This window comes from Petaurus breviceps, unplaced genomic scaffold (assembly GCF_028583685.1).
Source record: "Petaurus breviceps papuanus isolate PSGF00001 unplaced genomic scaffold, PetGlider_PUasm1.0 41, whole genome shotgun sequence".
NCBI lineage: Eukaryota > Metazoa > Chordata > Mammalia > Diprotodontia > Petauridae > Petaurus > Petaurus breviceps.
Genome location: NW_027186320.1, coordinates 8,566,179 through 8,588,624, shown reverse-complemented (window position 1 = coordinate 8,588,624; position 22,446 = coordinate 8,566,179). Strand labels below are relative to the sequence as shown.

Sequence of the window (22,446 nt, the reverse complement as noted above, 5' to 3'; positions counted from 1 at the left end):
ATGTCCCCTCCCATCCCCTTGCCCCCCTTACTCTCCTGTAAGGTGAGATACCCTATTTAGTGTGTATGTCATTCCCTTCCTAAGCCCAATTCAATGAGAATAAGATTGACTCATTCCCTTTTACCTTCTTGTTCTTCCCCTCCACTGTAACAGTTTTCCCTTGCCTCTTCTATATGAGATAATTTACCCCATTCTATCTCTCCCCTTCTCCTCTTATTATATACCTCTCTCACCTCTTAATTTTACCTTTTAAGTATCATCTTATTCACCTTTTAAGTATCATCTTCCTATTCAATTGGTTCTGTGCCTTCTGTCTATGTATACCTATACACATATATACACATAATCACATATGTATTCATACACCCATATACCTTCCAATGTAGACATATATATGTATGTATACATGCATATATATATATATATACACACTATATACACACTTCTATTCCCTTCAACTATTCTCATAATGAAAAAAGTTTCATTAATTAGAATTATCATTTTTCCATGTAGGAATGTACATAGTTCAACTTTGATAAGTTCCTTATGATTTCTTTTCCCTGTTTACCTTCTCATGCTTCTCTTGCTTCTTGTATCTCAATGTCAAACTTTCTATTCAATTCTGGTTTTTCAACAAGAATGCTTGAAAGTCCTCTATTCCATTGAATGACCATATTTCCCCCTGAAACATGATACTCAGTTTTTCTGGGTAGGTGATTCTTGGTATTAATCCCAGCTCCTTTGACCTCCAGAATGTCATATTCCAAGCCCTTCGATCACTCAGTGTAGAAGCTGCCAGATTCTGTGTTATCCTGATTGTGTTTCCACAATATTCAAATTGTTTCTTCCTGGCTGCTTGTAATATCTTCTTCTTGATCTTGAAACTCTGGAAACTGGCTATATTTGTAGGAGTTTTCTTTTTTGGGATCTTTTCCAGGAGGTGATCAGTGGATTCTTTCAACCTCTATTTTGCCCTCTGGTTCTAAAACATCAAGGAAATTTTCCTTGAGAATTACTTGAAGGAAGATTTCTACTTTCTTTTTTTGATCATGGCTTTCAGGTAGTCCAATAATTTTTAAATTATCCCTCCTGGACCAATTTTCCAGGTCAGTGGTTTTTCCAATAAGATATTTCACATTGCCTTTTATTTTTTCATTTGTTTGGATATGTTTAATAGTATCTTGATGTCTCAAAAAGTCACTAGCTTCCATTTGCTCCAATCTAATTCTGAAGGAATGATTCTCTTCAGTGAGCTTTTGAGATTTTTTTTCCATCCAGCAAATTCGGCTTTTTAAGATATTTTGCTCCTCATTGGCTTTTTGAGCCTCTTTTGCCATTAGATTTAGTCTATTTTTTAAGATGTTATTTTCTTCAGTCAGGTTGTTGATTCTCATTTCATACTTTTCTTGCATCATTCTCATTTCTCTTCCCAATTTTTCCTCCACTCTTGGTTTTCAAAATCCTTCTTAAGCTCCTCTATGGCCTGTAAGCAGCTTATTTTTTTGATGGAAGCTTTTGCTGCAGGAGTTCTGACTTCATTGTCTTCCTCCTGTTCCATGCCCCAATCCTTTTTAGCCCCAAAAAAGGAATTCAAAGTTGGACCACTTTCCTTGCCTTGCTTCCCTCGCTTGGTCATGTTGCCACTCAATTACTTGACTTTGGAGCGTTTTGCCTCAGGAGAACTCTGCTACAAGAAGGGGAGCTTTCTCCCAATTGCTGGGGCTTTCTAATCTGCTGGAGCTATTATTTAGCTGCCCTTTTTGAAGCCTCTCCATGCTCTAGCACACTGGTCACACACCCCAGAACCTCCACCCCAGATGGTGATCCATATCCAAGCAAGTTAAAGCAAGAGCGATTACCCCTCAGACTAGACACTTGGTCCCCTTACAATCTGCAGTCCCGGAGCTCTGAATTATCCACATGGCAGTGGCTGGACAGCCACCAAGCCTCAGCAGCTTCTTGCCCCTGTGTCAATGGCAGGACATCACCCCTGAATTCCCAGATTCCAAAGTCCACCCTGCACTGACCTCTCACTTTGTCCTTAGCATCTGTGGGTTGATAATTATGGAAACTGCCATAGCTGCTGATGATCTGAAGTCCCTCCAGCTGGTGCCTAGTTGTGGCCACCCTAATGCTAAAACCTCAAGCTCACCAGGGCTGTTTTTGGATCCCAGAGTGCCATGTTGGCCCTTTCCTTCCAGCCTGTCTGACTTCCTTCAGCGGGAGATTAGCTTCTATGTGTCATTTTGTGGGTTCTGTAGCTCCAAAGTTTGTTTAGCGTCATTTTTTACATGAATTGGAGGAGGTAGGAGTGGGAGCCCCACAGAAGTCCTGTTTATACTCCACCATCTTGACTCTGCCCCCCCCCCCTCCCCTGCCGTCATCTTTTCTTTGAGTCCAGGCTTGGCCACTATAACTGTTGTTTTATCATTTCTATTTACATCTATATTGGTGTTCATTGTTTCCTGTTTCTTCTTACTTCATTAAATATGTCTTAACAGATGTTTAGCCAGTCTTTAGTCAAGGCAAGGTTATGCTGGCAAATATTTAAAAAAATATATCTCTACAAAAAGTATGCAGTACACACTTTTAAATTTAATATGAATTATTAACACTTTCTTTATTCTAGACAGTCAACAAAACAATAAGCCAAGCTCTGATTTGAATAGCCTTTACTGAGGTGTAGGAGCTCAAAGAGAAAATTTAATAATCATCTGTAATTTTAACTGGCTGGAGCATGCCCCAATTCAACATCTGCCTCCTTTGTTTCTAATTCTTTTATATCACACACACACACATACACACACACAGAAACAGACATATACTACTGTTATGAATATTTTAGTATTAATAAGATCTTTATTTCTGTCTTCAGCCTCTTCCTGGGATACAACATTTTTATGAAAAAACAAAAACACATAAACACAAATATGAGCAATCTGACTTCTGGTAACTCTACCTCAACATATAACAGGTGTCTTTTTTTTTTTTTTAACAGAGGAGTCAATAGTTTCTGTTTTGAAAGCTAGGACTAAAATCAGTGAGAAATCAGTGACATTCAGTGACTTGGTTGTGCAATTACCCAGGAGCAAAGGGTGGACTTTTGCCCTTCCCAAAAGAAATCAGTGAAGGATATAAATTCACAATTCTCCACCTGCTGATCCTCACAATAAAACACTGTATCTCCCATCTCCTGATCTTCGTACTAGCTGTCCCTTATATCTGCATTGCTCCTCTCCTAAATTGTGCATTTTTAATAGTTTCTTTTAAGATTGCATCAAATTTCACCTTTCTGAATGAGGCATTAGCCAATCCTTCTAGAAAGTGTCTTATTGTTCAAAGTAATGTGTATCTTCTCTCTCGAAGTCTATATATAAAACATATGCATGCATATATGTATATATGTATATGATAAAGGCATACATTTGTATATTTATATATTTACATACTTTATACACACGCATACATGTGTATACACATGCATACATGTGTATACACACGCATACATGTGTATACACACATGGACACACACATATATTGTCACTGTTTCACTCTCATTAATATGTGAGCTCCCTGGAGCAAGCATTTTTGCTTTTCCTTTGTATTCTCAGCATAAAAAAATATCTTAGGGCCAGCCAGGTGGTGCAGTGAGTAAGAGCGCCAGCCCCAGAGTTGGGAGACCAGGGATCGGTTCTGGGCTCAGATACTTAACACCCACACGAAAATAACTGGCCGTGTAAACTTGAGCAAGTTCCTTAACCTGACTGCTTTAAAAAAAATTATCTTGAAAATAGTGATCACTTAATAAAGAGTTATTAATTGGTCAATATCCCATTTAAGTTAACATTTTATATTTACACTATTTTTTATACTACATCTAATCATCGGGACCTATTTTTGGTTTATTGACTAAATAGCAACCTTATGGATCAATAAATATATTAATTGCCCCTGATATGCCAAGTCCTCAGTTAGGTGATAATTATAACACTACTATAATGATGACAAAGGCAATGATGATGACAATGGCTTCTGATACTGATTGTAGTATTTTGATGATGATGATGAAAACAAGAACAATAAAATTCCTACTCTCAAAGAACTCATCTAAATACTGCTGGTCATGGTGTTGTTGGAAAGAAATATAACTCAATATGCAAGGGAAAAAATTGGCAAAAATAGTAGAATACAAACAAGAGTAGAAGACAATACTTTCAACTTTTTATTTTGAGTATTATTCAATATTTTATGTCCTAGTAGACATCAAGGTTAAAAGTTCTAAATTATATCTAGAAAAAACAATGACCTGGGGAGATAAGGAAATCCAAAGAATTATCCATGGCTCTGGGCTTAATAGCTGTTGATAAAAAGAAAACCTTCATTAAAAATTATTTCTCTCTGACAATAAGGTAAAAATAGATACATTCAGATGGAAGTTTAACAGAAGTACTTAGAATAATAACAATATGCTATAGACTTTTTTTTTGAGTCAGATTCTTATTAATATTATCAACTCTAAATCCGTAGAACTCCAAAAATATCTTTATTAACCATGGGTCCAGTTTTCACAAAGGATGTCAAAAAAGAAATTAAAATTTTTTAGACTGTCTTGATAAGAATTTAGTTCCTAACAAATTAGCTTATAATTTTCGAAATGATTTAAATATACAACTAAAGATGCTAAGGACATATTTTACTTTTGTTATTAAAATGTAAAATAGAGTTACATTATGAGTTTGTCCTTGACAATATTCTCTGTCAGATGAGTAAATAGAATTCATATTTATATACATAAAATTTCTAATAGTGGAGACGTTATGATTTATGGCCAATATGCAAAACCCAGAGTTTAGTGAAGAGAAAAAAGGAATTTTCTTCAGTTGTTTATTTTTTTTCATTCTTTTTGTGATTGATGTATTTTAATTGAATGTATTTTAACTGAAATGTAATTTAAGGTGATTTACTTCATTGAGAGAAATTTTATGGTGGTCATAGCCTATTGGTAGATTATCATTATTCTTTTGAATTTTTTTGAGAGATAGAGTTTTTTTTAAATTATTACTTTAACCATAATTGTGAAGCTGGAGTACCTACACAGCATGGAAACCCATTGCACAGAAAAGAAATGCATTACTATTGCTTTTATGTCAAGCTCCAGGTACTGATTTTGTGGCTTCTTTGACATTCTCAGAAAATATAAGAGCACTACCATTTTGAAGAAATGTTAAGCAATGCAATAGTTTTTTTCTTTAATTCTCTTTTTGCAGGAGGCATCTATTTGTTAGAACTGGAACTGAATGATTCAACTGCAAATCAGAGTTAGAGATTATTGGAAGGGAGGCTAAAGCACCAGAGTTACCATGTTGTTGCTGCTTTTGTTTGACTACAGCTGTAGCTGGCAACTGTTCCTTTTAATCAAAGAGCTCTGAAAAACAATGCATTTTCACAGTCTGCTGTTAATATAGCTATGCTATGAGGGTGCATAACTAACTATGTACTTAGATAAAGCTTGTTTCTATAGCAAGATTTTCAGCTTTTATGCTCCCTGGCAAAGAGAGAGACAAAATCATATTTAGCTTCTGTGTATTCACTCTTCTTTCTGTGCTACTGTTTTCAAACTTTTTCTTTACAGAATTCCAAAGGCTGTTTAGTTGGATAAGCATCCTCTTGAATAAAAAGACAATGGCAGCTTTCATTTAACATGTGATTTCACTGGACCTAGGACTATTTCAGTAGACCTTGTTTGAAAACCATTGGCTTCTGGAAAAAAAAGCTGCTTTATTGTAGTCTCAATTACAAGGGCTAGGGAACACAGCAATAAGGTAGAGTCTGATTTACCCCTTGTCCTTTATTCTGGAGATGGTGGGGGAAAGGAAGAGAAAGAGAGGAAAAATCAAAGCAGTGGTATAGTTAAGAGGACAATAGCATATTCAAAAAAGTTCTCTGTGTCCTTGCATGTATTTGTTTGTTGACAGTCAAAGAATCTCTCAGAACATATTCAGAGGGCCATCATTATTGTGAAAATCTATTGGTAGTAATGTCAGCCTGCAAATTATTTCTGTGATGACTTATTGTCACTTCTGAGTAATCTAAGAGAAAATAAATGAAAGGTAGAGTAGCACCTATGATTTCATTGTCATTAGGAAAAGTGAAGGGTAGTATTACTAGATCCTAAAATCACAGATCTGGAGCTGGATAGGTCCTCAGAGGCTGTTTTTTTCAAGACCATTCATTCTAAATAAGAGGGAACTATGACCCAGGAATATTCAGTAACTTGTTCAAGTTTAGCTATTCTGATTCCACACATAATTTTTTGTTTGTTTGTTCTTCTTTTTTTCATTATACCATACTGCTTGCATAGCAAGTAACTGAAAAGGATGTACTATAGGAAGGAAAATGGAGTAAACATTTTTAGCCTAATAACTTGGAAGATATTTGTGAGTCTATTATTTGACTAGGAAATAAATGTAAATATATATTAATTGTTCTCTTTTATAAGATCTTAAAGTTAGTATGAAAATAGCATTAATATTATAGAAATTTTAGTTCTTTTTGTATTTTATAGGTTGTAGATAAATATGCATCATGGATTTAATATTATTGTTGTTCTTGTTGCTAGAATGAAGGTGAAAGATATTTTAATTTAGTTGAGAGATCATCCAGTAATACTCAGAAGAAGAAAAAACTAAGAGTGGAGATCTGTAACTGTCTGAGGAGACATACAAAGGCATCCATTTATCTATGCACATAAACAAGAGAGAGATGTGTTGTCTTTTAATGGCATATACCCAGACTATTACAGAGAGCATTATTCCCCAATCACATATGGGAAACCATGCAAGGTGGAGTTAGGCTAAGTCTGAATGATAATATTATTGCTGTGAACTGCAAGTTTTCCCATCATGTCTAGTACTATTAGTTTCTTCTGCTTTATAAGGAAGGAAAAGGGACGTGGGTTTTAGACAGGGACAGGGTGTCCAACAAGAAATAGTAAATATATATTTGCCTTCATATTTTCAAAGCTAATCATGAGGGTATTACATTGAAATGAGAAAAAGTGAGATAAAGAAAGAAAATTATCCATATACATAACTGACAAACCTTGTACTCCAGATAGTAGTAAGTACAATACAGCAAGGAAAACAGTAGAAAAGAGAACCAGTAATTTATGGGAAGCGATAAACCAAAAGAAAACCAGTACTAAAACTCATAGCTTTCGGTAACTACATGCAAATGAATGTATTTTGAGTGATCATAAAAAGGAGAATTTGATATCCTAATGTAAGAAAGTAAATTTGATCATAAGAGTGTCACTGAAACTTAGTGAGATAGAATTTATGTCAGGAATTTAACTTTGGAAAGGAATTATAAAAATAAAATGGAGTAGATTTTAGTTGGATGAAGTAGCATTGTATATTAAAGATTTGCTATATATACATAGAGAAATGTGTGTACACACATTTACATATATACATATTTACATATTATATATATACATATACACACATACATATATACACATACATCCATACATATACACACATATTAGTAAATCCAAGAATCTGCAGAGAGAAACCTGGTAGGCAGCATTTTAGGTTAAAATTGACACAGGTATAATGAGAAAATATATTGTTCAGGACTGTAGACTTCTGTACAGGAAGAATTAAGGAGAGGATGCAATAAAATATTTCAATCTAGTGATGTAATATTTAATATATCTATAAATTTTTTGGATTTATAAAAAAATTTTAATTTGCTAAATTTGTAACTTACTTTAAAGGTAATTTTATATTTGAAAGTTACAACAAGCCAAAAGAGGATATGCAGTCTTTGTCCTTATTCTTAATACTGGTGGGAGAGAAGATGGTTGCTGAAGTTGATATAAAAGGAAGTTCGGAGAGAAATGTAATAATCTATATAAAAACAGAGGAAAACTGGGTATTGGTTGTCATGTACCTTATGTTTGGAGAGAACTAATTTTAAAATGAAGTGAAAAATGCAGATAGCAGCCAAGGGCCTTATGTTTTGAATGGTCCTAATAGGCCTATGAAACACTCAAAAAGAATTTCTGAAGACCTAGGTAAAAAGGATTATAAAGAGGAGGGAAATGGAGCCTACATGAAGAAAAAAGAATATTTTTAAAGCCTATGATTATACACAAGAAATACAATCACAAAATCAGATTTTTAAAATCTCTGTCTACAAGTTGAAAACAAAGTAACTTAGGATGATACAAATATATGATAGTTCTATTAAAATTGTTTCTGAATTACTAAAATCCAAATTATTAGAGGTTAGCAATGAATTATAATAGTTGTTGTTATTGTTTTGAGAAAGTGAGGACAAAGAAATAGCTAAAAAGGAAAGATAGAAATGCAGCTTCAGAGAAATGGTATACTACTACTAATAAAGATGGGATGGGAAGTTTGAACTATTCAAGTCCTATTTTGCTTTTGTTTTCTTTTTCAGAAAAAGTTATATTTGGATTGAGAAGATAAAGCAAAAAATAGTTACAGGGAGCAAAAATTAGTTTGAGTAAGATGATCAGGGAACAATCATCTAGCTGTCATCAGTGAGTTCGAATCACTAAGTGAAAAAGAATGGCATTCTATAATATGAAAAGAATTGATAGATGTAATACTGAACAGTTAGCACTCATCTTTGGGAAATCCTGAATGATTAAACAATTGTTATAGGGCTAAAGAACAGTCAAGTGTCCCAACTGTCAAAAAAAAGAAAAAAAATATTTTCTCAACAATCTAACAGTGAGCTCTACTCTATTCCTGATAAAATCTATAACGTAATATAGAACACATCGTAAACATAGGTCATCATGTGGAACAAGTAGAAGTGATTACTTATAGCCAGTATTACTTTAACAAGCAAAGGACATACCAGATTATTACCATTTTTCATTTTACAGGTAACTAGACTGGTAGATACCCCAAATTTTGGGAAAACAATTATAAAAGATTCTCATGTCATAAATGTGGTTATAATGAAAATGGTCAAGAAAATAATACTAAGTTAGTAGTAGGATGTAGGAGTAGAAGAATGAGGACAGGAAGTGGAGGAAGAAGAAGAGAAATAGTAGTAATAGTAGCAACTATAATAATAGCATCTTTATATGGTTTAAATGTTGGAAAATTATAGAACATATTATCTTATTTGATCCTCACAACAACCATGAGTAGATGCTGTTATTACCCCAATTTCCTTCTGTTATCTTTTCTTCTCAAACTGCTTATACCCCTACTTCCCTCTCAACAGATGCCCCTGTGTTACATTTCACTGAAAATATTTATTTATCATAACCTACCCCTATTCATTTACACACTTCTAATCACCTTAACTTCATCCTCAATTCTTTCCTGCTTTCCTCTATTCTGGAAGAATTACATGACCTTTAATGACTAAAATTACCTTCTCTCTTTTTAGTCCTAACTCCATCCCCTTTTATCTCCTTCAGTAAGCTTGCCCCTTTAATTGCCTCTTCTCCTAATTTCAACCTTTTCCTATTCACTATTTATATTCTATTGACATTCAAATATGCCCACATAACTCAATCTATGTGCAAAAACAATTAAAGTATCTTCTAATGAAGCTATCATCTCAAGTATCTTTTCCCTTTCATAGGCAAACAAAACTTTTGACATCATTTGCCTCCAAATTCTCACATTGTAATCACTATCAAGCCCTTGATATATAGCTTCATATTCCCTACTTTACTGAAAGGAATCTTTCCAATGACAATGATCTCTTTATTCTTAAATTCAATGAGTTTTTCTCATACCTCATTCTTGTTGAATTCTATAGCATTTGGCCATTGTATAGCATTTCACTCTTCCATTCTTGATATTCTCTTTTCCCTAAATTTTCATGACAGTGCTCTGTTATAGATTTCTTTCGCTATATAGGAGTAAGTCTTCTCCATCTAACTTCCAAAATCATTATTTATGTCCTTCTCCTTATATAAGGGTATGACAAAGTCTTTATCATGTGCCTTCTCCTTTCACTATCAACAATGTCTCAACATGAGAAAGCCTCATATATTCCCGTGCATTCAACTATAATCTCTGCAGATGAATCCAGAATCAACATATCAAAACTTCTTTCCTGAATTCCCATCCTACAACTCCAATTGCATTATATAATAGATATCACACATATATCTAAAAAAAATTAAAAGTGAAAACAATATACATAACTTCCCATTACGCTCAATGATTCTTCCAGTCACCTAATTTCTCCACAAGAGTCATATATGATAGTCATTCAATTTCATTTAGGTTCTCCTTCCATTCCATATATAATCACTCACATTTTCCCCCCTATATTATTGTGGCCTCCCATGGTCATCATGTAGTTCATATCAGATACTGTATGGGAAATGCTTTATAAAGTTTGTAGCCTTGTGTAAACATCAAGATTTTAAAGTTTAGGGACTTCAGTTTACTGATTTCAAAAGGGGAAGATGTTTACATATGACCTACTATATCTCAAATTATTATTCAAAGGACTTTGAAAACACTAGAGCATTATAGAATATTTAATTACTGCTGCTATTCTCACTGCATAATATTTTCAGATCCTCCATTCTTCTCTCTTTCTTTCATATGTCCTTCACTCCTATGCCTCATTGTGTTCTTATTTCTCTGTCCTGAGTACTGCTTTTATGTTCTGCCTCCTTCCCTGGGTCTACTGTTTTTCTTTCTTTCTTTCTATACATGGACTGCTTTAATAGGTTCTTGCCCCCTCCCCCTTCACTGCAGTCAATATTTTTGCCAAAGTAACATGAAAATTATCTGGAGATTGAATTCTCAGACTTCTGCTTAGAATAACCCAAACATAATATATAGCTCTAAAAGGGAAAGTAATCTGAATGTTTGAGTAAAAAACAACCAAAAAATTATCAAGAGTGGTTGAAGGAATAAAAATTGAAAGCTAGTGAACAGGAGAAGGAAAAGTAGAACTTGAATCACCATTCTTCTATTCAGGATTCTTTTCAGGGCTTCCTCCATAGGATGTTTATATAACAGTATAGTTGCATGTTTGGATGTAAGAGATGTTATATAAATGCATAAAAGGTGGAATTTTCCTCATATAACTCATATATTGTCTTTTGTCATTTTTAGATCTTACTTATCCTATTACTAAACTTGACTAAATCTTGGATTAATCTTCCTCTTCTGGACTATGATAGAAGTCGAATAAGTATTTCTGAGAGTAGAAAAGAGGCTTCTTTGAAATATTTAAGTATGAGATACACAGGGAAGAGGGAAATAAAATATTAATATGTTATAGCTAGAAGTCAAGAGGTAATCTGGTAAAGCTTCTTGTTTTCAGACAGGACAAAAAATCTAAACTACCTACAAAAGCTAATCATTTGTCCTATTCTAATAAGATGTTTGAAATTTAGCTACCCTTTCAACCTTAAGTCTGAATTGTTTCCTATTGTAATTTAGCACATCTCCTCTTCTTTAATCCTCTGTGGAGATGAACAATCAATCAGTGTCCTACTTGTAATAACCTTTCAGATGTTTGAAGACAGTTATTAAGTCACCTCTTCACATACTTCTTTCCACAATAAAAAATCTCAAGTTAAACTCTCCTCATAGGACCAATTTGCCATCACTCTCTCTCCTTTTATTTTCCCTTACTGAATACTTTCTAGTTTCCTATAGCTGTGTTAAAATGCTGACAGTACCTTATTCTACCCAAGAAAAAGAAAACTGGACACAATTCACATGATGACACTTTGTGAACAGTCCTTAAATTTCAAAATATACTTTCTTAATTTAGGAAAACTATAAATGAATCTGCAAAATGTAATAGTATAAAGGTGAAATAGATGAACAGATATTAAGTTGGTACAAATATATTTAGGAAAACAGAATTTCCTTTAAACTCTGAAAACCATTTGCCAATGCACATGGTAGCAAGAGAAAGAAATAAATACAAATTTCTCAATGCCCTATGGATAATATGTTGCTTACATAATATAGTCAGATTCTAAGTGAATTGGATGACCAGATCCAAAGAACATAATATATCTCATGGTATATCAATAAGGTCCATTCTTGTATATGTTCCATTATTTTTTTAAATTTTCTTCCTTTTTTATTTTTTGTTCTTTATATAAGGTAGAGGAGAAGGAGGGTTGAAGGGGAAATATGTAGGAAATGTAAAACAAAATAAGTATCAGCAAAGTTTTATTGTTCCAAAAATACAAACCATTTGTTTTCATAGGTAAAGTAACAAAGTAAATTAAATATTATAGAGAATATATGTACATTTGAATAACAGAATAAAACAATGAAAGTATAGTTTGCATAAAAGGCACAATGTTTTATTTTTTTCTAAATACCATCTGCTTCAAAACAAACCAAGGAAATATGGGCAAGAAATGGTGGGAAATACCCCAAATTATAGGAAATTGGTAAATATACAATTACTATTTTGAATGTGATGAGATGGTGCCATTTTTAAAATTATGAATTTTTTCTTTTGTCACTGCATAATTGCATTGTTTCACAATACACTATATTTTGAGGATTAATTACATAATCCCCTATAGAAACTAAGAACCATTTCATGAATGCAGTAATAAAAAATATCAACCATTCTTGATAATAACTTTTTTGATAATTTGTTGCTCAGACACTCAGCTTATTTTCTCTTTTAGAACTACATATTCTTTATGGGTTAATCTAAACATAAATCTGACAATTCAATCTCCAGATAATTTTCATGTTACTTTGACAGAAAATTACTCTACAGAAAGTAGAGAGGAGGAGGGAACCTATTAAAGTAGTCCATGTACAGAAAGAAGCAAAGAAAAAAAGAGAAAACCAGGGGAAGGAGGCAGAACATAAAAGCAGTAATCAAGGCAAGGAAATCAGAACATAGTGAGGCAGAAAAAGGAAGGACATATGAAAGAAAGAGAAAAGAACTGAGCGCCTGAAAATATTATGCACAAATGTTTTCAATGTCCTTTTAATAATAACATAAGATACAGTAGGTCATATGTGAGCATTTTCCTCACTTTAAAAAAAATTTGGTCTTTATTAATTTGTTTACTTTTAGTTTACAAGATTCAATTCTACAATTCCTTGAGTTTCAAATTTTCTCCCCCTGCCTCCCTTACCCCCTGCAAGGCAGAATACAGTCAAGTACAGGATCTCAAAATACTTTCACATTACACATTAGTCAGATGATAAAGAAGGATTGTATCAGATGGAATGAACAATGGGAAAGAGGAGACAAAAACAAACAAGAAAAAGACAGAGAACTGGTAGTTTACTTCAATCTGCATTCAAACTATGTCTTTTCTAGTTCTTTCTCTGAATGTAGACATCTCTCTCCATCATGAGTCTTTTAGAGTTGACTTATAACTCTGCATTGCTGAAAAGAGTCGAGTCTGTCAAAACTGGTCATCACAAGACATTGTGTCTGTAATTGTGTACCAATTTCTCCTGGTTCTGCTCTTCTCACTCACTATCAGTTTGTATAAGCCTGTCCAGGTAACTATGAAGTCCATCTGCTCCTCGTTTCTTATAGCACAATTGCATTCCATTACATTCATATACCACAACTTATTTAGTTAGCCATTCCCCAAGTGATGGGCATGCCCTTAACTTCCAATTCTTTGCCACAACAAGAAGAGCTGCTATAAATATTTTTGTACATATGGGTCTTCCTCCCATTTCTATGATCTCTTTAGGATACAACCCTAGAAGTGGTATTGCTGGGTCAAAGGGTATGAAATTACTTATAGCCCTTTGGGCATAGTTCCAGATTGCTCTCCAGAATGGTTGAATCAGTTCACAACTCCACCAGCAATGCATTAGTGTTCCAATTTGCCCACATCCTCTCCAGCATTTGTCATTTTCCTGTTTTGTCATCTTATCCAATCTGACTGGTGAGATGTGGTACCTCAGAGTTGTTCTGATTTGCATTTCTCTAATCAATATTGATTTAGAGCATTTTTTCATATGCTTATAGATATCTTTAATTTCTTCCTCTGACAACTGACTGTTCATATCCTTTGACCATTGGGGAATGACTTGCATTATTATATATTTGACTCATGTTCTCTGTTTATTTTAGAAATGAGGCCTTTATCAGAGACATTTTCCTCACTTATAAAATCAGTAAACTGAGGCCCCTACACTTCAAGAACCCTGATACTTATACAATACTACAAAGTTTATGAAACATTCCCATACATTATTTAATATGAGCTCTACAATGACCATGAGAGGTCAAAATAATATAGAAAACACACAACGAAACCCTTCCTCAACTAAATATCTACTTTGTTTCATCAACACATGGAGATGATCCTTCTTTTGTAAAATGAGCAGTTGGACAAGCTGATCTCTTTTGATTTTTTTATTCCTTTGTTAAAACTATGATGCTTTGATCCCTATGTTTTCTAAGAATATGTCAGTAGACATATTACTAGACACATCTTACTAAATTTGCAAGATTTCCAGTAATAGAACCAACAAAGAACTGAATGTCTGTCTTCTGCAGACCAATAAAAGTTTAAGAGTTTTATTACCAGAAGGAAGGCCAGGAAAGCCTTTAGCTAGAGACTCCTTTTTAGTGTATTCTGCCACTGAAGACATTAAGATGGAAGCTTTTACTAAGTGACTTCATTCTTCTTTTAATAATATTAAGAATTCAGTTAGCATGGTATATTAGACAGAGTCTTAGATGACAGGGCCACTACATGATTAATGTTAAGATTAGAACAATTCACTAAGAATTAGAGGAGTCCTAAACATCATCATTAATACTAACTCTCTTTTATGTAGTACTTTAAAGTTCAAAAACCCTTTCAACATAACAGTGCTGTGATGGATTACAAATAGTATTATCACCTTTTTACAAAGGAGGAAATTAAGGTTTTAAGTGGCTAAGTGACCCAGTTAAGCAATAGCCTGTAGAAGGATTCAAACCCGGCCCTCCTGACTTCATGTATAGCACTGTATCTAATATCATGTACACTAGATTGAAGTCTCCAGTCATTAGGTTTCTCTGGCCATCCTTCAAGTTTGAATTCAAATCCTGCCTTCTGAAAGAGTTCTTTTCCTTCACATCCTCCACCCACCTACATGTCTTGTGCCTTCTTCCTGAGATTAACTTCTTTTTGCACTGTATATATCTTACATGCAAATCTGCATATCTGTTTATCGTCTGTATTTAAAATGGAAATTCTTGAAGACAGGGAACAAGGAAATTTTTACATTTGTTTGTATTGCCAGAGATTATCACAGTGCCTAGAACATGATAAGCATTTAATAAATGCTCATCATACTGAATGGTCTTAATTAGTCCTTAATCTTTCTCGGAAGCAAACATTTCTGGCTACTGGTTTACATCAGAGAAAACATGTTTGATGAAAACATTTCTCTGTTTCCTCTTCAACTCATTCTTCCTCTTTTCCAACCACTTTGATGATCCCACAAGAGATACGTACTGGAACAACTTCTTTCCTGAGGCTTCACTCTCTCAGAAAAATCCCCAACCATAGGACACATTATTGCCTTCTCTTCTGTCCTATTGTCCATAAACTCCTCCACAACCAGCCCACAGTTCTCAAATCAAGAATCTTCATATTAATTCTGACACTTTCCCTGAATGAGATATGTCAAGCTATGGCCTCCTTCACTATACTTGTAACTTTTGTGAACAAAGTTCCCTCTATAGCATAAGTCACCTGTGAACATTGTTTCTAGCTTTAGAATGTGTTTTGGAGGCAGAGCCAAGATGGAGGAGTAGAAGCAAGAAATTCTGTGACTTTCCCCCAAAACCATGTCAGATACCTATAAAATATGACTCTAAACAAATTTTAGAGCTACAGAAGCCACAAAGTGACAGAGAGAAACAAATCTCCAGCTGAATGCAGCCAGGAAGCCAACATGAAGGATTCATTGCAGCACTCTGGGAGCCAAGCACTGTCCCACATGAGCCCTGAGGTTTTAGCCCCAGGGAGGCAGCAGTGGCCAGAAAAGACTTCAGGAGAGTAAATCACCAGAAGGTGTGGCCGTTTCCAGACTTTTCAACCCATAAACTCCAAAAAGAAAATAAAAGGTCAGTTAGAACTCTGTTGGAAAGGAAGGGTGCAGTCCAGAGGTGGTGACAGAGGCACAGTGGCTACAGCGGCTGCCACATGGCTGCCTGAGGAGCCCTTGGCCTACAGATCGTCGGGGACCAAGTGATCTTTCAGACAGTAATCACTCTTGCTTTGACCTGCTTGGATCTGGATTGCTTTCTTGAGTGGTGGTCTTGGGGTGAGAAATGCCAGTTAACCAGTGTGGTATCTGTAGAAATGGCACACCCTCCTCAGACCTCTGACACCATTTGCAAAAACTGCAGCAATTCGGGACACAGCTCTCCTCTCTGGAAGCTGAATTCTACCATGGCAAAGAACTCAAAAGTGAAGTAATTGACTGACAATGTGAATAAGCAGAGGAAAGATAAACAGACTACAGAATCCTTTTGGGGTGACAAAAAGGATCAAAGCATGGAACGGAAGAAGATAAAGAAGTAAGAACTCCTACATCAAAAGCTTTCAAGAAAAATATGAATTAGTTACAGGCCATGGAGGAGCTCAAGAAGGATTTTGAAAATCAAGTAAGAGAAATGGAGGAAAAACTTGGAAGAGAAATGATAATGATGCAAGAAAATCAAGAAAAGAAAGTCAATAACCTGACTGAGGAAAATAACACCCTAAGAAAGCTCAAATGGCATAAGAGGCCTAAAAAGCCAAAGAGAAGAATGCCTCAAAAAGCTGTATTTGACAGATGGAAGAGGAATTTCAAAAGCTCACTGAAGAAATCATTCCTTCAAAATTAGATTGGAGCAAATGGAAGCTAATGACTATGAGAAATCATGATACTATAAAACAGATCCAAACAAATGAAAAAAATAGAAGGTAATGTAAAATATCTCATTGGAAAAACTACTGACCTGGAAAATAGATCCAGGAGAGAGAATTTAAAAATTATTAGTATACCTGAAAGCCATGATAAAAAAAAAAACAAAGAACCTAGAAATCATCCTTCAAGAATTTCTCAAGGAAACTTGCCCTGATATTTTACAACCAGAGGACAAAATAGGTGTTGAAAGAATTCACCGATCACCTCTTGAAAAAGATTCCAAGAAGAAAAGTGCTAGGAATATTATTACCCAATTCCAGAGTTTCCAAGTCAAGGAGAAAATATTACAAGCAGCCATGAAGAAACAATTTGAGTACTGTGGAAACAAAATGAGGATAACATGAGATCTAGCAGCTTCTATATTAAGGGATCAAAGGGTCTGGAATAAGATATTCTGGAGGTCAAAGGAGCTAGGATTAAAAGCAAGAATCACCTACCCAGCATAACTGAGTATAATGTTTCAGGGGAAAATATGGTCACTCAATGAAATAGAGGATTTTGAAGCATTCATAATGAGAAAAAAACAGAATTGAATATAAGATTTGACTTTCACATACAAGAAGGAAAAGAAGCATGAGAAGGTAAAAAAATCACAAGGAACTTATTAAAATTGAACTATTTACATTCCTACATGGTAAAATGATTATTGTAACTTTTAAGACTTTTATTAGTCTCATATATGTGTGTGTGTGTGTGTGTGTGTGTGTAATGTAATGCCAAGAAAAGGCAATTTCCCAAGGTTTAAAATCCCAGCATAGGTGCTCTCCATTTTATTCAGTGACAAATTAAGAACAGAGAAGATCAAAACATGACATCATTCAAAATACAGCATTTACTAAATGTGATTAAATAATCTCCAAGTACTACCCCACCCCAGGACCTTCCATTCATTCAATCAATTACAAAGTCCCTGTTCTAAATACTACTCCACCCCTAGGCTGTACCATCATTTAGTCCACCACAAAGCCCCTCTTCTCAAATGGAGATTAGTTATATTCCATTACTATCACAATATGTATACATACATGTATATATGTATACCTACATGTATATACACATACATGTGTGTTTACATAAGAGGATGTATGTTCATATAAATTCATATGTGTGTATATGTGTACATGTATACATGAACAGCATGCACAGAATGAGTTGAATTGGAGGTGATGATATCTAAAAATAAAATTATGAGGTGAGAGGAATATAATGAGAAGAGATAGGGAGAGATATGATAGGGTAAATTACTTCATATAAAAGAGGCAAGAGAAAATTGTTATAATGGAGGGGAAGAACAGGAAAGCAAAAGGGAGTGGTTCAACCTTACTCTCATTGAATTTGGCTTAAGAAGGGAATAACATACACACCAAATTGGGTATCTTACCCTATTGGAAAGTAGCGGGGAAGGGGACGATAGGATGATAGAAGGGAGAGAAGACTGGGAGAGGTAGTTAGAAGCACACACTTTTGAAAAGGGACAGGATCAAAATAGAAAATAAAATAAATGGGGTATGGAATAGGATGAGGGGAAATATAATCATTCTTTCACAATATCTACTATGGAAATGTTTTGCATAAATAAGCATATATAACCTATATTGAATTGCTTCTCCTCCCAGTAGGGGTGGGTGACAAGGGAAGAAGGGAAAGAATCTATAAATCAAAGTTTTAAAATCTAATGTTAAATATATGTATATATATATATATGTATATATTTATATTTACATACAACTGGGAAATAAGATACACAAACCCTGGGGTATAGGAATCCATCTTTCCCCACTAGAGAATCTGAGGGGGCATATGATTATATATATATATATATATATATATATATATATATATATGAGAGGATATAAGAGAGAGCAGATTGGGGGAAGGGGTATTCAGTAGGATTGCTCTTTTGGCATGGGGGTAGGGGAAAGATGGGGAGAAAAAAATTGTAACTCAAAATCTTGTGGAAATGAATGTTGAAAACTAAAAATAAACAAATTTGACAAAAAAAGTAAGTTTTTTAAGGCTAGGGATTAGGTTTGCTTTTTTGTTTGTATCTATAGTTTGGTCCATAGTAAGTGCTTATTAAATGCTCATTCATTTATATCTCACCACAAATAGAATAAAATCATGTAACTCTGATATGATATCTCATATCTACCATTGGTCTATTAAAATGATAGTTTCCCCCCATAACCAGTGGCTTATTTAGAAAATAGCTGTTAAGTAATTTTAATTATCCATCCAATCAGATTAATAATTATTAGATGATTAATTTGCTTTAAACAATCATCTAACCATCTTCAAGAAGAAACTATTGGAAATGACTTCTTCCTTTGAAAGGGCATTTATTGTTAAAGGTGCTAGAGCTATTTAGTCTTAGACAAAATATCCATTTAAATAAACTGGAATGGTCATCCAAGGAAATAATTCAGTGGTTTCTTCAAATATAATAAAAAATGGACATCTTTTATTTTTTTGCCATATTACTTGTTCACATTGTTTTTATGAGTTATACTACATTTCATTTAGTGGATACAATTTGAATAAATATTTTTACCATTTTAAGTTATAAAGAAACTGCTTCTCTAATCCAAAGACTTACATGAGTTTCAATAAAATTTGCAAGTTTTCAAAGAATGGAGATAATGTGTTTTCCCTCCACAGGAGCAGAGCAACTATAAGCATGTCTATGCTACCCCATATTTCAACATTTAGACTTGTAAATTATTCTAGCCATCTCCCCAGGAGTACATTTTAGTTGCTGTGTACTTGCCTGCCCTAATATTTCAATATATTTCCCATAGGTGCAAAAAACATATGGTAGAGAAAAAGGAATAACACCGAGTTTCTAATCATGTCTCTACTAATGACTCCACATACACAATTTTGGACAGTTCACTTAACCTTTTGTATATTGATCTGAATTTTTTCTTGTGTAAAATCAGGGGGCTGAAAAAGATGATTCTTCTTCTCCCTTTGGTTCTAACTCATATATATATATATATATATATATATATATATATATATATATATATATATATATATATATATATATATATATATATACACATATTTTTTTTTATGAGAGCTTGTGGGAAAAAAAGGCCAGTGTCCTGTTTGGAATATTAAACCAGTACTGATAAAGGGATCTATTTTTTTCTAATATATAGCATCTCTCTTTTGCATTCGAAGTCCTTTACAATCTAGTTCCTACTTAATTTTCCTGTTTATTATGTATCACTCATTATCATGCACTTTAGCAAAGAGCCAAATTGTACTTATTTCAGTTACTCACCTAATAGTTTACCACCTTTCTACTTGTATTCTTTACATAGGTTGTCCTTTTTACTTGGAACTTAGTTCTTTCTAATCTTTGCCTCAAAAAATCCCTAATTTCCTTCTAATATCAACTGAAATCCTCTACTCTGACCCTCTTAGCTGCTAGCATCTTTGCTTTCTCCCAAGTCATAATGATAGGTATAAAGATTAGTGTAATATGAAATTAAATTTTTAGCAAAGTTTTCGAAGAAGATTTTCATGTTCCCAATAATTTCTTTCAAATGTACTTGATGTGATTTTAGGTAATTCCAAAGAAATTACTTGTTCCAACTGTTCAGTATAGCAATTAGGATTGTAAAATGTTCGACCTAGATAGAATGTGTAGCATGTATATTATTTTATATTAATTAAGCAAATTAATTGGTTGTCAAATATCTATTGGAGATCATAAAAAGTATGTGGAATAAGCTTCAGAGTATTATGTGACTAGAGAAAATTGCCTTTTCATTAACAATGAAACCACAACATGTCTCAATGAACTTCATAAATTACAATTTAATTTCAGCATAAATTAATCCATAAATAAGGAATGGAAGTCAAATGAGGGGAAAGAGAAGTAGCAGACCAAGTACCCTGCTCCCAGTTCACTAACCACTTGCTTAAAGTGCTGGTTTCAGTATAAGATCACATAAAACAAAATAAACTTCTTAAACTTAGTGATCTTTCACAATGGCAAAACAATTTTTTCTAGGTGGCAGAATTTCAAAGAGGTGGTACGTGAACATTCTGTTTTGTAAAATTCAACTCATACTATATGGAAGGCCAAATAATGAAGATCATGTCAGATGTAAACATGGAGAGTATGCCCATTTGCTATGAAATTCAAAAGTGGAATCTAAATGATTTAAGTGGAATTCTATTGATGCCAAATCAAATCACTTCAATGCAATAAACAGACAATGAACCACCTTAAAAATACTGTATCAGAACTCCTATAGAATGTTTTCAATTGTAAATTACTACTAAGTCAATGAGTCACATTGTACTTATTCAGAAACAAAAAGTGGCAAAGACTGAAAAATAGCAATTATTGATCTCCTTATAATTTGATCAAAGTTTCAAAGTTAAATCAGGGGTACTTGAACTGAGATCATTGAAGGATTTTAAACAAAGGTCACATATAGAGGCCATCCTTGTTCTGATATAGTTAGAATAGATAATTCCTGAGCTTTATTTTAATTGTGATATTTTGTTATTCTATGATGAATAGAATTTCTGCTGTCAATATGCAAAAGGAGTCATTGGTGAAACATAGGTTTTGAGTTGGTTTGTAGTACTTAAATGATTTTTTATTTTTGCTTTTTTTTGGAGGGGGGAAGGCAGGGCAATTGGGGTTAAGTGACTTGGCCAAGGTCACATGGCTAGTAAGTGTCAAGTGTCTGAGGCCACATTCGAACTCATACCATTCTGATTCCAGGGCCAGTATTCTATTCACTGCGCCCCCCAGCCACCCCTAACTGATACTTCTTTATCCTGATTTCCTCATGGTCAGCCCCCCTCACCTATAAAAATAAATGACTGGAATTATGATACATTTTAAGCATTTAAATTCCTTATAATTTGGTACCAATCCACCTTTCAAAACTTATGTGCTTTTTTTTCCTTTTCCTATTCTCTGTAGTGCAGCCAGATTTCTTTCTTGCTCTTTCTCATGCCTGACATTTCATTACCCATCCCCAAATCTTTGCACCTTTTTTTTGTTGTACCTGCTGTCTAAGCCTGGAATACATACTTTCGTTGGTCTCTCAGAATTCCCTTTCCTTCAAGACTTAGTTTCAACTCGACTTACTGCATGAAACCTTTCTTGATCCCTCCCTACTCCATTCAATAATAGTGACTTCTCTCCCAAAGATGTATTTCACTTATTTTGAATGTGTGCATACAGTAATTATGCATATATGGATATATTCTTTGTATACCTATTTATATACAGGTTTCCCCAGACAGAATGTAAGCTTCTTGATAGTTTGATTTTTATATTTATTCCCAGTACTTGATGAAGTATTTGCCTGGTCCATAGTAGGTGTACTATAAATGCTCATTCATTTATTGTTCTTAGGAAAGAAAACAGAATATTTTCAGTTTGCCCTTATAGGGGGTAGAACATTTTCCAAACATCCTTTTTACTGCTATTATCAGTTGTTGTCTTGACAACTCCTGTGTC

The 22,446-nt window shown here is 34.0% G+C and overlaps 1 protein-coding gene across 2 annotated transcripts in view; it reads right to left on the bottom strand.

Annotated features, from left to right (window-relative positions):
• LOC138171080 (cadherin-10) overlaps window positions 1-22,446 on the bottom strand; it is a 313,231-nt gene that overhangs the window by 258,548 nt on the left and 32,237 nt on the right. The gene's annotated exons all lie outside the window — the stretch shown is intronic.